At 41.0% G+C, this 12,793-nt stretch overlaps 1 long non-coding RNA gene across 1 annotated transcript; it reads right to left on the minus strand.

Moving 5' to 3' along the window:
- Positions 1–2,473: 2,473 nt before the first annotated feature.
- Positions 2,474–12,182, minus strand: LOC137654328 (uncharacterized). Its single transcript, XR_011046594.1, has 4 exons — positions 11,914–12,182; positions 10,360–10,453; positions 7,027–7,110; positions 2,474–2,584 (listed from the first exon to the last, which is right to left on the minus strand). It is a non-coding gene; the product is annotated as an uncharacterized lncRNA (long non-coding RNA).
- Positions 12,183–12,793: the final 611 nt, after the last annotated feature.

Here is a 12,793-nt window from a genome sequence, read left to right on the forward strand (position 1 = left end):
GGTATTTACCACATGTACTCCCGGGAAGTTTAATTAATGTCCCTTACACAGCTGAATCCTCATTAAGTTTATGGACATATTAGTGATGTGCTCAAGTATTGGCCATACTTTTGTTATTAGTATAGGAATTTAAAATTCTAGGTTTCATAAAATGTATATACTGTATTAACAAAGCCCTAAAATTACATATAGGCTATTACTGTACACCTGTATATAGGTTTTATTATCTTTTAAAAAAGATGGATATATTAGTACTGTACAGTATTCAACAATATTTTTGTAATTCTGATTCTAACTATGGTCATGTCTATATCATTCTGTTTGAGTTGTGTACTATTTCAATATATGCAATACAGGTATATTATAAGCGAATGGTGCAATGTGTTTTAATGTATTGCTACTGTTGCAGCTGTGACTGCGCGCGAGGGATGAGGAGAGGGCAAGTTCCGAGGGCGCGCAGGTGATCCCTGGCGAGAAGGCGAAGGATGAGACTTCTTTCCTATGCCCAGATCCGGAGATCGTGGGTGCGCAGGGGAAGTTCGCTGGCGAGCTGGAGATCGTGGGTGCGCAGGGGAAGTTCGCTGGCGAGCTGGAGATCGTGGGCGCGCGCGGCACGTATCAGGATCAGGGCGCGCAGATGTGTGATGGCGAGGAGGAGATCGCTGATACGCAAGCGAGCGCTAGCGAGCAGGAGAGCACTGACATGTCGACTCTGCCAAAGGAGATCGCTGGCGCGTTGTTTCCAGCACAGGATGACTCTCAGTAACAGCAGGAACAGGAGAGCCCTTGCGCGCAACTGCGCGCAGGAGATCGTGGGTGCACAGGTGAAACCTGGCACTTAAGGGACTTGCTCACATTATGAGACAAGCCCTTTTGCCCCGAAGGGACCGGTGCCCATTGGATAACGGGGTGCGTGGGCGCCCACTGCGCAACAGCTGCCAGGAACGGTGAAGGAAGATCAGCAGGTCTGGCAGGTATAGGAGATCGCGAACGATCTGCAGAGAGGTCCAGTGATGCGACAGTCAACTCACGTCGAGGAGGATCCTCTGCGGGGGACGGCGAGGGAGAGGAGCCAAAGAGGCACCTCCTAAATCCCTTGTGGGGAGAAGGAAGACCTCTACGGCGAAGAGGAGGGCAAGCCTCGCGACGGATACTTCCTCTGGGAGCAGGAACACCATCGTCGGCCCTCCAAAGAGGAGTCTCTCTCAGTGAACTCCCCGAGGGGGAGAATCACCTGCAAGAGAGACCGATGGACTCTGCTCCTCCCTCGAAGGATGTTCGGAGGGGGGAACTGAGCCTTCTGCAACATCAGCACCCAAGGCAGGGGTTTGACCCGACCCGTCGGAAGCCTCTGCTACAACAAAGTCGACGATAGACAGAGGGTCAACCTCCGCTATCACCGGCGACTGTTTGACAGCTGCGCCCAACTGGATCAAGTCAAACAGGGCTTCCCTGGAGGGCGAACTCTTAAGCCCCAAGGAAGCCCAAAGCTGCAATAAATCATCATTATTCACAGAAACGGATAAATCCTCCCCCAGAGGAGGAGGAGGAGCTGCCTCGCTATGGGAGGCAACTCCCTCTCCCGAACCCCGAGGTCGGTCAACAAAAGAATGGCCTACGCTACCACTCGACGGCCTCTCACGAGACCGATCGAGTGGGAGCTTTGGAGGAGGTTCGGGCAATGGAAGAAGAGTCCTTGGAATTTTCCTTCTTCAAGTAAACCCTTGAAGGAGAAAGATCCCGCTTAGACTTCTTCTTCTGTCGCTGGGAAAACCTCTCCCACTGGGAGGTAGACCACTCCCTGCACACTTTATCTTTATCACACCGTTGACCTCTGCAGAACGGACACAAGGTGTGAAGGTCCGTCTCAACCGCCGACATATAAGTCCCACAAGGGCGGTTGGGTAAACCAGGGCACTTCTGCATGATAAAGAGAGGGGCCAACTTCCAAACACACCACTGAAAGAGAAAGCAAAAAAGATTAAGGCTGTCAATATGCAAAGGTGAGAGCAGACACGTCTGACTATCACCCGAGCCAAAAGCAAAGTGGGTCAGTTCACCGGTGTGTGAGGGGGGAGGGGTAGCTAGCTACCCCTCCCCTAACCCCTCGCTAACTAGCGAGGGGATAGTTAACCCTCGTTAAAAATCTAATGGCTCGCCATTCAGCTATGCCGAAAGCAATACCCCATTTAAATAGCGTGGCTTGTATTTCGGTTACGGAACAAACATCTAATTCTCAAATTATAATCAAACTTGGTCGTTTTGAGACTACCACCTGCCCCTCACAAAGATGAATCCACATAAAGTTCAACATAAACCTAATTTCTTTTAACTAAAATTAATCGTTCAAATGAGGAACATGAAATACCACTGATAACGCAAAAAAGGTAATTAGAACTAAACCTATCTGAAAAAAACTTTCTTATTGGAGTTCATAAAATCTAAGACATTTAGGAAAGCAAGGGAATTAATAGGTAAATATTTCTTCAGCTGGACTTACAAAATTAAATTGCATTCCTGATCAATGAGATTGACTCTGGAATAAGGGATCTTTCATGGAGCATTTTCCCATAAACCGGATGATCTGAAATAAACCAGTAACATGTTACATTGAATTATCTTACACGATTCCAAACTCTACATTACATATTGTATTAATCTTATTATGAAGTAAAATCAAACTTTACATAATGTTCATAACAATACGACTGTATCCCTAACCTGAGCAATGGCATGAATGCCCTGTTTTTAACTACATGTTACCTTTGTCTATAACCAGTGCAATTTGTTATTTAGCAAACGAATTTCGGGAATTTTCAACGAAATAAATCAATTTACAAATCAAAATACAAATTTTTATTACAATTTGTATTTTTCCTAGCTATAAAAAACACGAGTTTGTGTAAGAATTCCAGTAGCAGGATAACTTTTTGCTTTTGGAGATGTGTGCTGAAAGTGTCTTCTTTCATTATCTCCCGAGAACAACACAAGTTGAGACTGCCATTTCCCCCCCCCCCCCCCCCCCAAAAAAAAACTGAGGCAAGGCCTATTATAAGCTTCCTACTTTTCTCCCATTCATTTAAGAGTTTGGTTCATCTCGTATGCCTATAATGAAATTATATACTGTACAGTAACTTCAGGGGTTCTCAGCATTAATCTTCTTGTACGAATTCAACGGGTTCGCTCCAAAGTTCTCCCTTATTACTGTACCCAGTATTCTTTTCCAATGTTGTGTGGACATCCTCAGGAGAGCGCACTACACAGAATACAATTTTGATAGATTTGTCAGAGCACAATCATGTCATTCCCCAATGTATTGTATATACAGTGTTGACTATGTGCATCATAGTACCGTACCTCGGCATACTCTAGCAACTGTCTACACAAGCTATTTTCCCTGTGCATGCCGACGTCACAGAATGCAACGCCTGAGCGTATCTCACACTAGCTATGACAACCTTTCACATATCAAATGACAGGCTAATCACCAGGCTACAGGCTCTGCACTTCATGTGCACGAGTCAGTACAAGTTTTAGGCATGTAATGAATTTTGTTGGGATTTGCCATCCTCCCAATGGGATCAAATATTGTTTTTGTTATAAAGAAACTAGTAAAGCGGGATTGTTCCCCTTCCTTGTTGCCTTTTCTATACAGTGAAGCCCAGGTTCCTTTATACGATCCATAATACTCTCCTCCCAGTTCCTCTCTTTCCATAACTTTCAGTGACCTGGGTAACTGTATGACAGACAATGTTTAAAACATATTGTACTGTAATATGTTGGTAATGCTTTCATTAAAGTGTTATCTTGTGTAGGGCGTAGCAATCTTTTTTCATTGCTGACCTTTGGATGCATAGCTTTGTCATACAATTTCTCATTCATATACACGTATGTAGGTTACCACTGGTTATGCCTTATATTACAGTCCACCCTCGCTTTTCAAAATTTTATTCTTCACAACACAGAACCATTTAACCTATTAAACGATTTCGAGCAATCCGCACTGCTTTTCACCCAGCTCGCTTTGCGCCACTTCCCTCTATGCCCAGCACATCCCTCTGAAGCTGCATCAGCCTCAGTCTTGCATTTTCTCTCCTTATGTGTGCATAACACGTTCCTTTTTTAGCAGAATCACATTTTCAAGTAAAAAAATTAAAATTAAATTTATCTATTTGTATACAGTACAGTAGTATATACGCCAGGACACATTATATTTACGGGGTAATGGATTCAGCTACCCCCCCCCCCCACAAAGTGATGTACCATCTGAAAGGCGACAGACATGCACATCGTAGCAAACACTAAGTGCTCGGCCTTAGAATGGCTTTTTTTGTCTACCAGATCTAGTACCCTGCTGCTCCTCCTCATGCATGTGAGGGGAGACCAAAATAAATGATTCAAGCTATGACAGTAGTCCCCACTGTCCCTCTACCCAGTATACAGTATATGGTTTTCTACCCTGGAATTAAAGATACTGTAGATGTATGTACTGTATATTGATATTAAATAATGATACCTGTGTTCTAGACAGTAACATTGTCCCTTCAACAAGATCAGGAGGGGAGGGTATTTACCACATGTACTCCCGGGAAGTTTAATTAATGTCCCTTACACAGCTGAATCCTCATTAAGTTTATGGACATATTAGTGATGTGCTCAAGTATTGGCCATACTTTTGTTATTAGTATAGGAATTTAAAATTCTAGGTTTCATAAAATGTATATACTGTATTAACAAAGCCCTAAAATTACATATAGGCTATTACTGTACACCTGTATATAGGTTTTATTATCTTTTAAAAAAGATGGATATATTAGTACTGTACAGTATTCAACAATATTTTTGTAATTCTGATTCTAACTATGGTCATGTCTATATCATTCTGTTTGAGTTGTGTACTATTTCAATATATGCAATACAGGTATATTATAAGCGAATGGTGCAATGTGTTTTAATGTATTGCTACTGTTGCAGCTGTGACTGCGCGCGAGGGATGAGGAGAGGGCAAGTTCCGAGGGCGCGCAGGTGATCCCTGGCGAGAAGGCGAAGGATGAGACTTCTTTCCTATGCCCAGATCCGGAGATCGTGGGTGCGCAGGGGAAGTTCGCTGGCGAGCTGGAGATCGTGGGCGCGCGCGGCACGTATCAGGATCAGGGCGCGCAGATGTGTGATGGCGAGGAGGAGATCGCTGACACGCAAGCGAGCGCTGGCGAGCAGGAGAGCACTGACATGTCGACTCTGCCAAAGGAGATCGCTGGCGCGTTGTTTCCGGCACAGGATGACTCTCAGTAACAGCAGGAACAGGAGAGCCCTTGCGCGCAACTGCGCGCAGGAGATCGTGGGTGCACAGGTGAAACCTGGCACTTAAGGGACTTGCTCACATTATGAGACAAGCCCTTTTGCCCCGAAGGGACCGGTGCCCATTGGATAACGGGGTGCGTGGGCGCCCACTGCGCAACAGCTGCCAGGAACGGTGAAGGAAGATCAGCAGGTCTGGCAGGTATAGGAGATCGCGAACGATCTGCAGAGAGGTCCAGTGATGCGACAGTCAACTCACGTCGAGGAGGATCCTCTGCGGGGGACGGCGAGGGAGAGGAGCCAAAGAGGCACCTCCTAAATCCCTTGTGGGGAGAAGGAAGACCTCTACAGCGAAGAGGAGGGCAAGCCTCGCGACGGATACTTCCTCTGGGAGCAGGAACACCATCGTCGGCCCTCCAAAGAGGAGTCTCTCTCAGTGAACTCCCCGAGGGGGAGAATCACCTGCAAGAGAGACCGATGGACTCGGCTCCTCCCTCGAAGGATGTTCGGAGGGGGGAACTGAGCCTTCTGCAACATCAGCACCCAAGGCAGGGGTTTGACCCGACCCGTCGGAAGCCTCTGCTACAACAAAGTCGACGATAGACAGAGGGTCAACCTCCGCTATCACCGGCGACTGTTTGACAGCTGCGCCCAACTGGATCAAGTCAAACAGGGCTTCCCTGGAGGGCGAACTCTTAAGCCCCAAGGAAGCCCAAAGCTGCAATAAATCATCATTATTCACAGAAACGGATAAATCCTCCCCCAGAGGAGGAGGAGGAGCTGCCTCGCTATGGGAGGCAACTCCCTCTCCCGAACCCCGAGGTCGGTCAACAAAAGAATGGCCTACGCTACCACTCGACGGCCTCTCACGAGACCGATCGAGTGGGAGCTTTGGAGGAGGTTCGGGCAATGGAAGAAGAGTCCTTGGAATTTTCCTTCTTCAAGTAAACCCTTGAAGGAGAAAGATCCCGCTTAGACTTCTTCTTCTGTCGCTGGGAAAACCTCTCCCACTGGGAGGTAGACCACTCCCTGCACACTTTATCTTTATCACACCGTTGACCTCTGCAGAACGGACACAAGGTGTGAAGGTCCGTCTCAACCGCCGACATATAAGTCCCACAAGGGCGGTCGGGTAAACCAGGGCACTTCTGCATGATAAAGAGAGGGGCCAACTTCCAAACACACCACTGAAAGAGAAAGCAAAAAAGATTAAGGCTGTCAATATGCAAAGGTGAGAGCAGACACGTCTGACTATCACCCGAGCCAAAAGCAAAGTGGGTCAGTTCACCGGTGTGTGAGGGGGGAGGGGTAGCTAGCTACCCCTCCCCTAACCCCTCGCTAACTAGCGAGGGGATAGTTAACCCTCGTTAAAAATCTAATGGCTCGCCATTCAGCTATGCCGAAAGCAATACCCCATTTAAATAGCGTGGCTTGTATTTCGGTTACGGAACAAACATCTAATTCTCAAATTATAATCAAACTTGGTCGTTTTGAGACTACCACCTGCCCCTCACAAAGATGAATCCACATAAAGTTCAACATAAACCTAATTTCTTTTAACTAAAATTAATCGTTCAAATGAGGAACATGAAATACCACTGATAACGCAAAAAAGGTAATTAGAACTAAACCTATCTGAAAAAAACTTTCTTATTGGAGTTCATAAAATCTAAGACATTTAGGAAAGCAAGGGAATTAATAGGTAAATATTTCTTCAGCTGGACTTACAAAATTAAATTGCATTCCTGATCAATGAGATTGACTCTGGAATAAGGGATCTTTCATGGAGCATTTTCCCATAAACCGGATGATCTGAAATAAACCAGTAACATGTTACATTGAATTATCTTACACGATTCCAAACTCTACATTACATATTGTATTAATCTTATTATGAAGTAAAATCAAACTTTACATAATGTTCATAACAATACGACTGTATCCCTAACCTGAGCAATGGCATGAATGCCCTGTTTTTAACTACATGTTACCTTTGTCTATAACCAGTGCAATTTGTTATTTAGCAAACGAATTTCGGGAATTTTCAACGAAATAAATCAATTTACAAATCAAAATACAAATTTTTATTACAATTTGTATTTTTCCTAGCTATAAAAAACACGAGTTTGTGTAAGAATTCCAGTAGCAGGATAACTTTTTGCTTTTGGAGATGTGTGCTGAAAGTGTCTTCTTTCATTATCTCCCGAGAACAACACAAGTTGAGACTGCCATTCCCCCCCCCCCCCCCCCAAAACTGAGGCAAGGCCTATTATAAGCTTCCTACTTTTCTCCCATTCATTTAAGAGTTTGGTTCATCTCGTACGCCTATAATGAAATTATATACTGTACAGTAACTTCAGGGGTTCTCAGCATTAATCTTCTTGTACGAATTCAACGGGTTCGCTCCAAAGTTCTCCCTTATTACTGTACCCAGTATTCTTTTCCAATGTTGTGTGGACATCCTCAGGAGAGCGCACTACACAGAATACAATTTTGATAGATTTGTCAGAGCACAATCATGTCATTCCCCAATGTATTGTATATACAGTGTTGACTATGTGCATCATAGTACCGTACCTCGGCATACTCTAGCAACTGTCTACACAAGCTATTTTCCCTGTGCATGCCGACGTCACAGAATGCAACGCCTGAGCGTATCTCACACTAGCTATGACAACCTTTCACATATCAAATGACAGGCTAATCACCAGGCTACAGGCTCTGCACTTCATGTGCACGAGTCAGTACAAGTTTTAGGCATGTAATGAATTTTGTTGGGATTTGCCATCCTCCCAATGGGATCAAATATTGTTTTTGTTATAAAGAAACTAGTAAAGCGGGATTGTTCCCCTTCCTTGTTGCCTTTTCTATACAGTGAAGCCCAGGTTCCTTTATACGATCCATAATACTCTCCTCCCAGTTCCTCTCTTTCCATAACTTTCAGTGACCTGGGTAACTGTATGACAGACAATGTTTAAAACATATTGTACTGTAATATGTTGGTAATGCTTTCATTAAAGTGTTATCTTGTGTAGGGCGTAGCAATCTTTTTTCATTGCTGACCTTTGGATGCATAGCTTTGTCATACAATTTCTCATTCATATACACGTATGTAGGTTACCACTGGTTATGCCTTATATTACAGTCCACCCTCGCTTTTCAAAATTTTATTCTTCACAACACAGAACCATTTAACCTATTAAACGATTTCGAGCAATCCGCACTGCTTTTCACCCAGCTCGCTTTGCGCCACTTCCCTCTATGCCCAGCACATCCCTCTGAAGCTGCATCAGCCTCAGTCTTGCATTTTCTCTCCTTATGTGTGCATAACACGTTCCTTTTTTAGCAGAATCACATTTTCAAGTAAAAAAATTAAAATTCAATTTATCTATTTGTATACAGTACAGTAGTATATACGCCAGGACACATTATATTTACGGGGTAATGGATTCAGCTACCCCCCCCCCCCCACAAAGTGATGTACCATCTGAAAGGCGACAGACATGCACATCGTAGCAAACACTAAGTGCTCGGCCTTAGAATGGCTTTTTTTGTCTACCAGATCTAGTACCCTGCTGCTCCTCCTCATGCATGTGAGGGGAGACCAAAATAAATGATTCAAGCTATGACAGTAGTCCCCACTGTCCCTCTACCCAGTATACAGTATATGGTTTTCTACCCTGGAATTAAAGATACTGTAGATGTATGTACTGTATATTGATATTAAATAATGATACCTGTGTTCTAGACAGTAACATTGTCCCTTCAACAAGATCAGGAGGGGAGGGTATTTACCACATGTACTCCCGGGAAGTTTAATTAATGTCCCTTACACAGCTGAATCCTCATTAAGTTTATGGACATATTAGTGATGTGCTCAAGTATTGGCCATACTTTTGTTATTAGTATAGGAATTTAAAATTCTAGGTTTCATAAAATGTATATACTGTATTAACAAAGCCCTAAAACTACATATAGGCTATTACTGTACACCTGTATATAGGTTTTATTATCTTTTTAAAAAAGATGGATATCTTAGTACTGTAAAGTATTCAATGATATTTTTGCAATTCTGATTTTAACTATGGTTATGTCTATATCATTCTATTTGAGTTGGGTACTATTTTAATATATGCAATACAGGTATAGTATAAGCGAATGGTGCAATGTGTTTTGATTTATTGCTACTGTTGCAGCTTTGAATTAGACACTTGCTTATAAGTCTACTCCAAGTGAGCACACATTTAGTATAGAAGGCAACATTTTCTCACCTCATAGAAACAGGCTTATATCAAGCTATGGAGAAATGTTGATGATTCTAAGTACAATTTGAGGGCAGTAAACTTGAATTTAAAAAATTTATAAACAATTTGCAAAGTAGCTGCCTTGTTGACAATTATCTGTACCACTTTTCATTTCTAGGACAATATTAAACTATCTTTCAATAAAATTCTAATTTTAACTTTATTCTGATGATCCAAGTCCAGAAGGAGTTTGAATTTGCAAAAGGACTGGTATCTTTTTCTTGGGATTTCTTAATACAGTATAACAGATTAACCACACCATTACTAGGACATATCAATGTAAGTAAAAAAGTAGTTAACTATTTCTAGCCAATATATAAAAACTCAAAAGTAAATATGCAATTGATTTCAGATTCCTCATCACCCAGTGAACTCGAAGACGAACTATGTATCTAAATTATTGTGTTTTTATGGTAGCCATGATATAAGCCAAACTGTATCCTCTCAACTTTTGAACCATTGATATACAATAACTACAGAACAAGAATGATTTAAGTAACTACATTTTCTCCCAAAAAGTTATATGGAGTTGAACAGGTATTTGTATCAGCTAAAAATTGGTATAGGTGCATGATTAGGACATATATCAAATTTTTCCAATCATTAAATGTTAAAACTGGGGAACATGAAATAACACCAAATAAAAACTTAAAACTAGCTATTCAGAACTAAATCTTTCTCATTGGAGTTCATAAAAGCTAAGGACATTTCAGAATGCAAGGATTTCATGGGTAAATACTTCTTCAGTTGAACTTACACAATTGACTTTGTCCTGATGAGCGAGATTAAAGCAGACACTGGAATCAGGGATCTTTCGTGGAGCATTTGACAAGAAACTGAGTGACCTCAATCTGAAATAAATCAGTAACTTAATATATTGGAATTATCGTGCATGCTTCAAAAACATTATTTTACAGTAGTAACCTTATTTTCAAGTAAAATTAAATAAAAACAAATGTTCAAGGCAGTACCATTTTACCTCCAACCTGAGAAATGTGTACGAATGCCAGGAAGTTTCACTGAAACTAACCTAATTTTCAAACTAAAATTAACAATGAAATTTGTATTTTAACAGTGTAATTTTCTTTGTAATTAGCACAATGTGGGATTTGCTATGTGGTATTTAACTCATGCATTCCAGGAAGTTTCGTCAAAACCCTAATTTTCAAACCAATTTATCTTCCTACAATTTTATTCAAGACACCACAGTACCCATGGTCTCTATATCCAGTGTAATGTGGTCACTCAAATTCAAGGTACTATAGATTTATATACTGTATATGAATAAACCTAACTTGCAAACCAAATTAACTATTGATAGTTTTTTTACCTTCCCACTGTCCCTTCAACAAAAGCAATGGGGGAATTCAGCAAATGAATTACTTCAAGCTAAAGTTTATGTAATAATGCTAATTCTACAATAAAAATTAACTAATTATTCACTTACTGATCTCCGCTCTGCCATGGGTTGCTAGGCTTGCAATTGAACATTATTTTATTGTTCCTCTGTTTTGGCAAACAGTACATATTGTGCTACGCACGTCAGCCGAGTGGGCGAGTATTTTGGGACAAAAAATTGGTGACCCAAATACCTAAACACTACCCAAATTTTTCTAAGTCCATAAATCTATATTTTTGACAGTACCACTTTTTCTAACCAGAGAAATGTGTAATTATTTCTGCATATGAATTCCTGGAAATTTCATTGATTCCTGGAAATTTCATTGATTCCTGGAAATTTCATTGATATCAAAAATAATTTCTAACTTGAAAAATACTACATAGTTTTGATAGTACCACCAATGAGAGAGACTGTATGTGGTACACAGTACATGAATACCAGAAAGGCTCAATAAATAAATCTTTATCATCCCTGCTCCAGGACCAGAGTATCAACCAGTATAGCATGAACTAGCGGAGTATAAGTGAGACGCCCTAGTTCATTCTCCAATGAAATTGTCCTATCAACTATTAAGCTGACATGTCAGACATTAATGATTTGTCATCACATAGATCCAACAATAATACTGGAGACAAAGCTAACTGGGTGCTTGTTCACATTTTACTATCAACTATATTTGGAGTAAAGCTCAGATGACTCCTTTCCATAAATGAGGTTTCAGAGGAAGGGGGTACCTCTTGGAGGAATAAAAACGCCCCCAAAAAAGAAATAAAAGGGCATTTCCTTCTTCCTTCATCAAAACACCTTTTTTTGCTGTGTGGTCTTCCAATACCTAATACCAGATAATTGAGTAGACTTGCGTACCATGACAATCATCGTTAAACAAAGAAAAGATTAGTTCGGGCTTACCTGGCGAGAATAAATAAGATTGATACACCTCATAAGAAAGGATACCGAAGGAGGAAGCTAGATCATTCGCAGTGATTCTGTTGAGGGAATTGAAGGAGATGCTTAATTTTTGGCCACGTTTCCTCCCATAGGTGTCACAGATGCGCCGAGAAACAATGATCCCAATTTTGTACAGCTTGGATTATTTCTACTATTATTACCGTCAAAACTGTAACCCAACTTGGAAATGCTGTGCTGTATAAGACCAAGAAAGACAGCCCAGTGCATAGACAATGCTGAAAAGTAAAAAAAAAAAAAAGAATGAACAAATGCAATAAGACAAAATTTTTAACATATTGAACAAATAACAAAAAACATTGAAAATTCCACTGTGAATATAAAAGCAGATTTACCTAAAACATTCCACTAGATTCTAGAGCATACATTACTTAATTATGCTAATAAAAATTGATGGATAAAGGGAACATTCATCAGAATTCAAGCAAGGAAACAATTTTATAGTATTGCAAACATACCTTATGAAACAATTTGCTTATGAACAATTCTTTATATTCGTCCCAACTATTTCAGTAATACAGTACTATTGTATAATATATATTTTCACTAATAACTCTGAATATAATGCAAATACTAGAAAGGTCTTTGTAACCAAACCACAACATATTGGGAGCATTATTCCTGAACATTTGTGACCCAAGATTCAATAAACAGAACCTAACCAACTTAGGATACATGAAATGATAGGATTTTAAAAATTCCATGCCCTTAGCATACTGTACCCTCTATGTAAAATTCCAATAGTGTTAAATTAAAGAGTGCAGTAAATAAGAGCACTATGATTCAGTTCGTAAGAATTATTTTATCACTAAAGTCTGTGCAC

Source organism: Palaemon carinicauda, chromosome 15, assembly GCF_036898095.1.
Source record: "Palaemon carinicauda isolate YSFRI2023 chromosome 15, ASM3689809v2, whole genome shotgun sequence".
Lineage (NCBI taxonomy): Eukaryota > Metazoa > Arthropoda > Malacostraca > Decapoda > Palaemonidae > Palaemon > Palaemon carinicauda.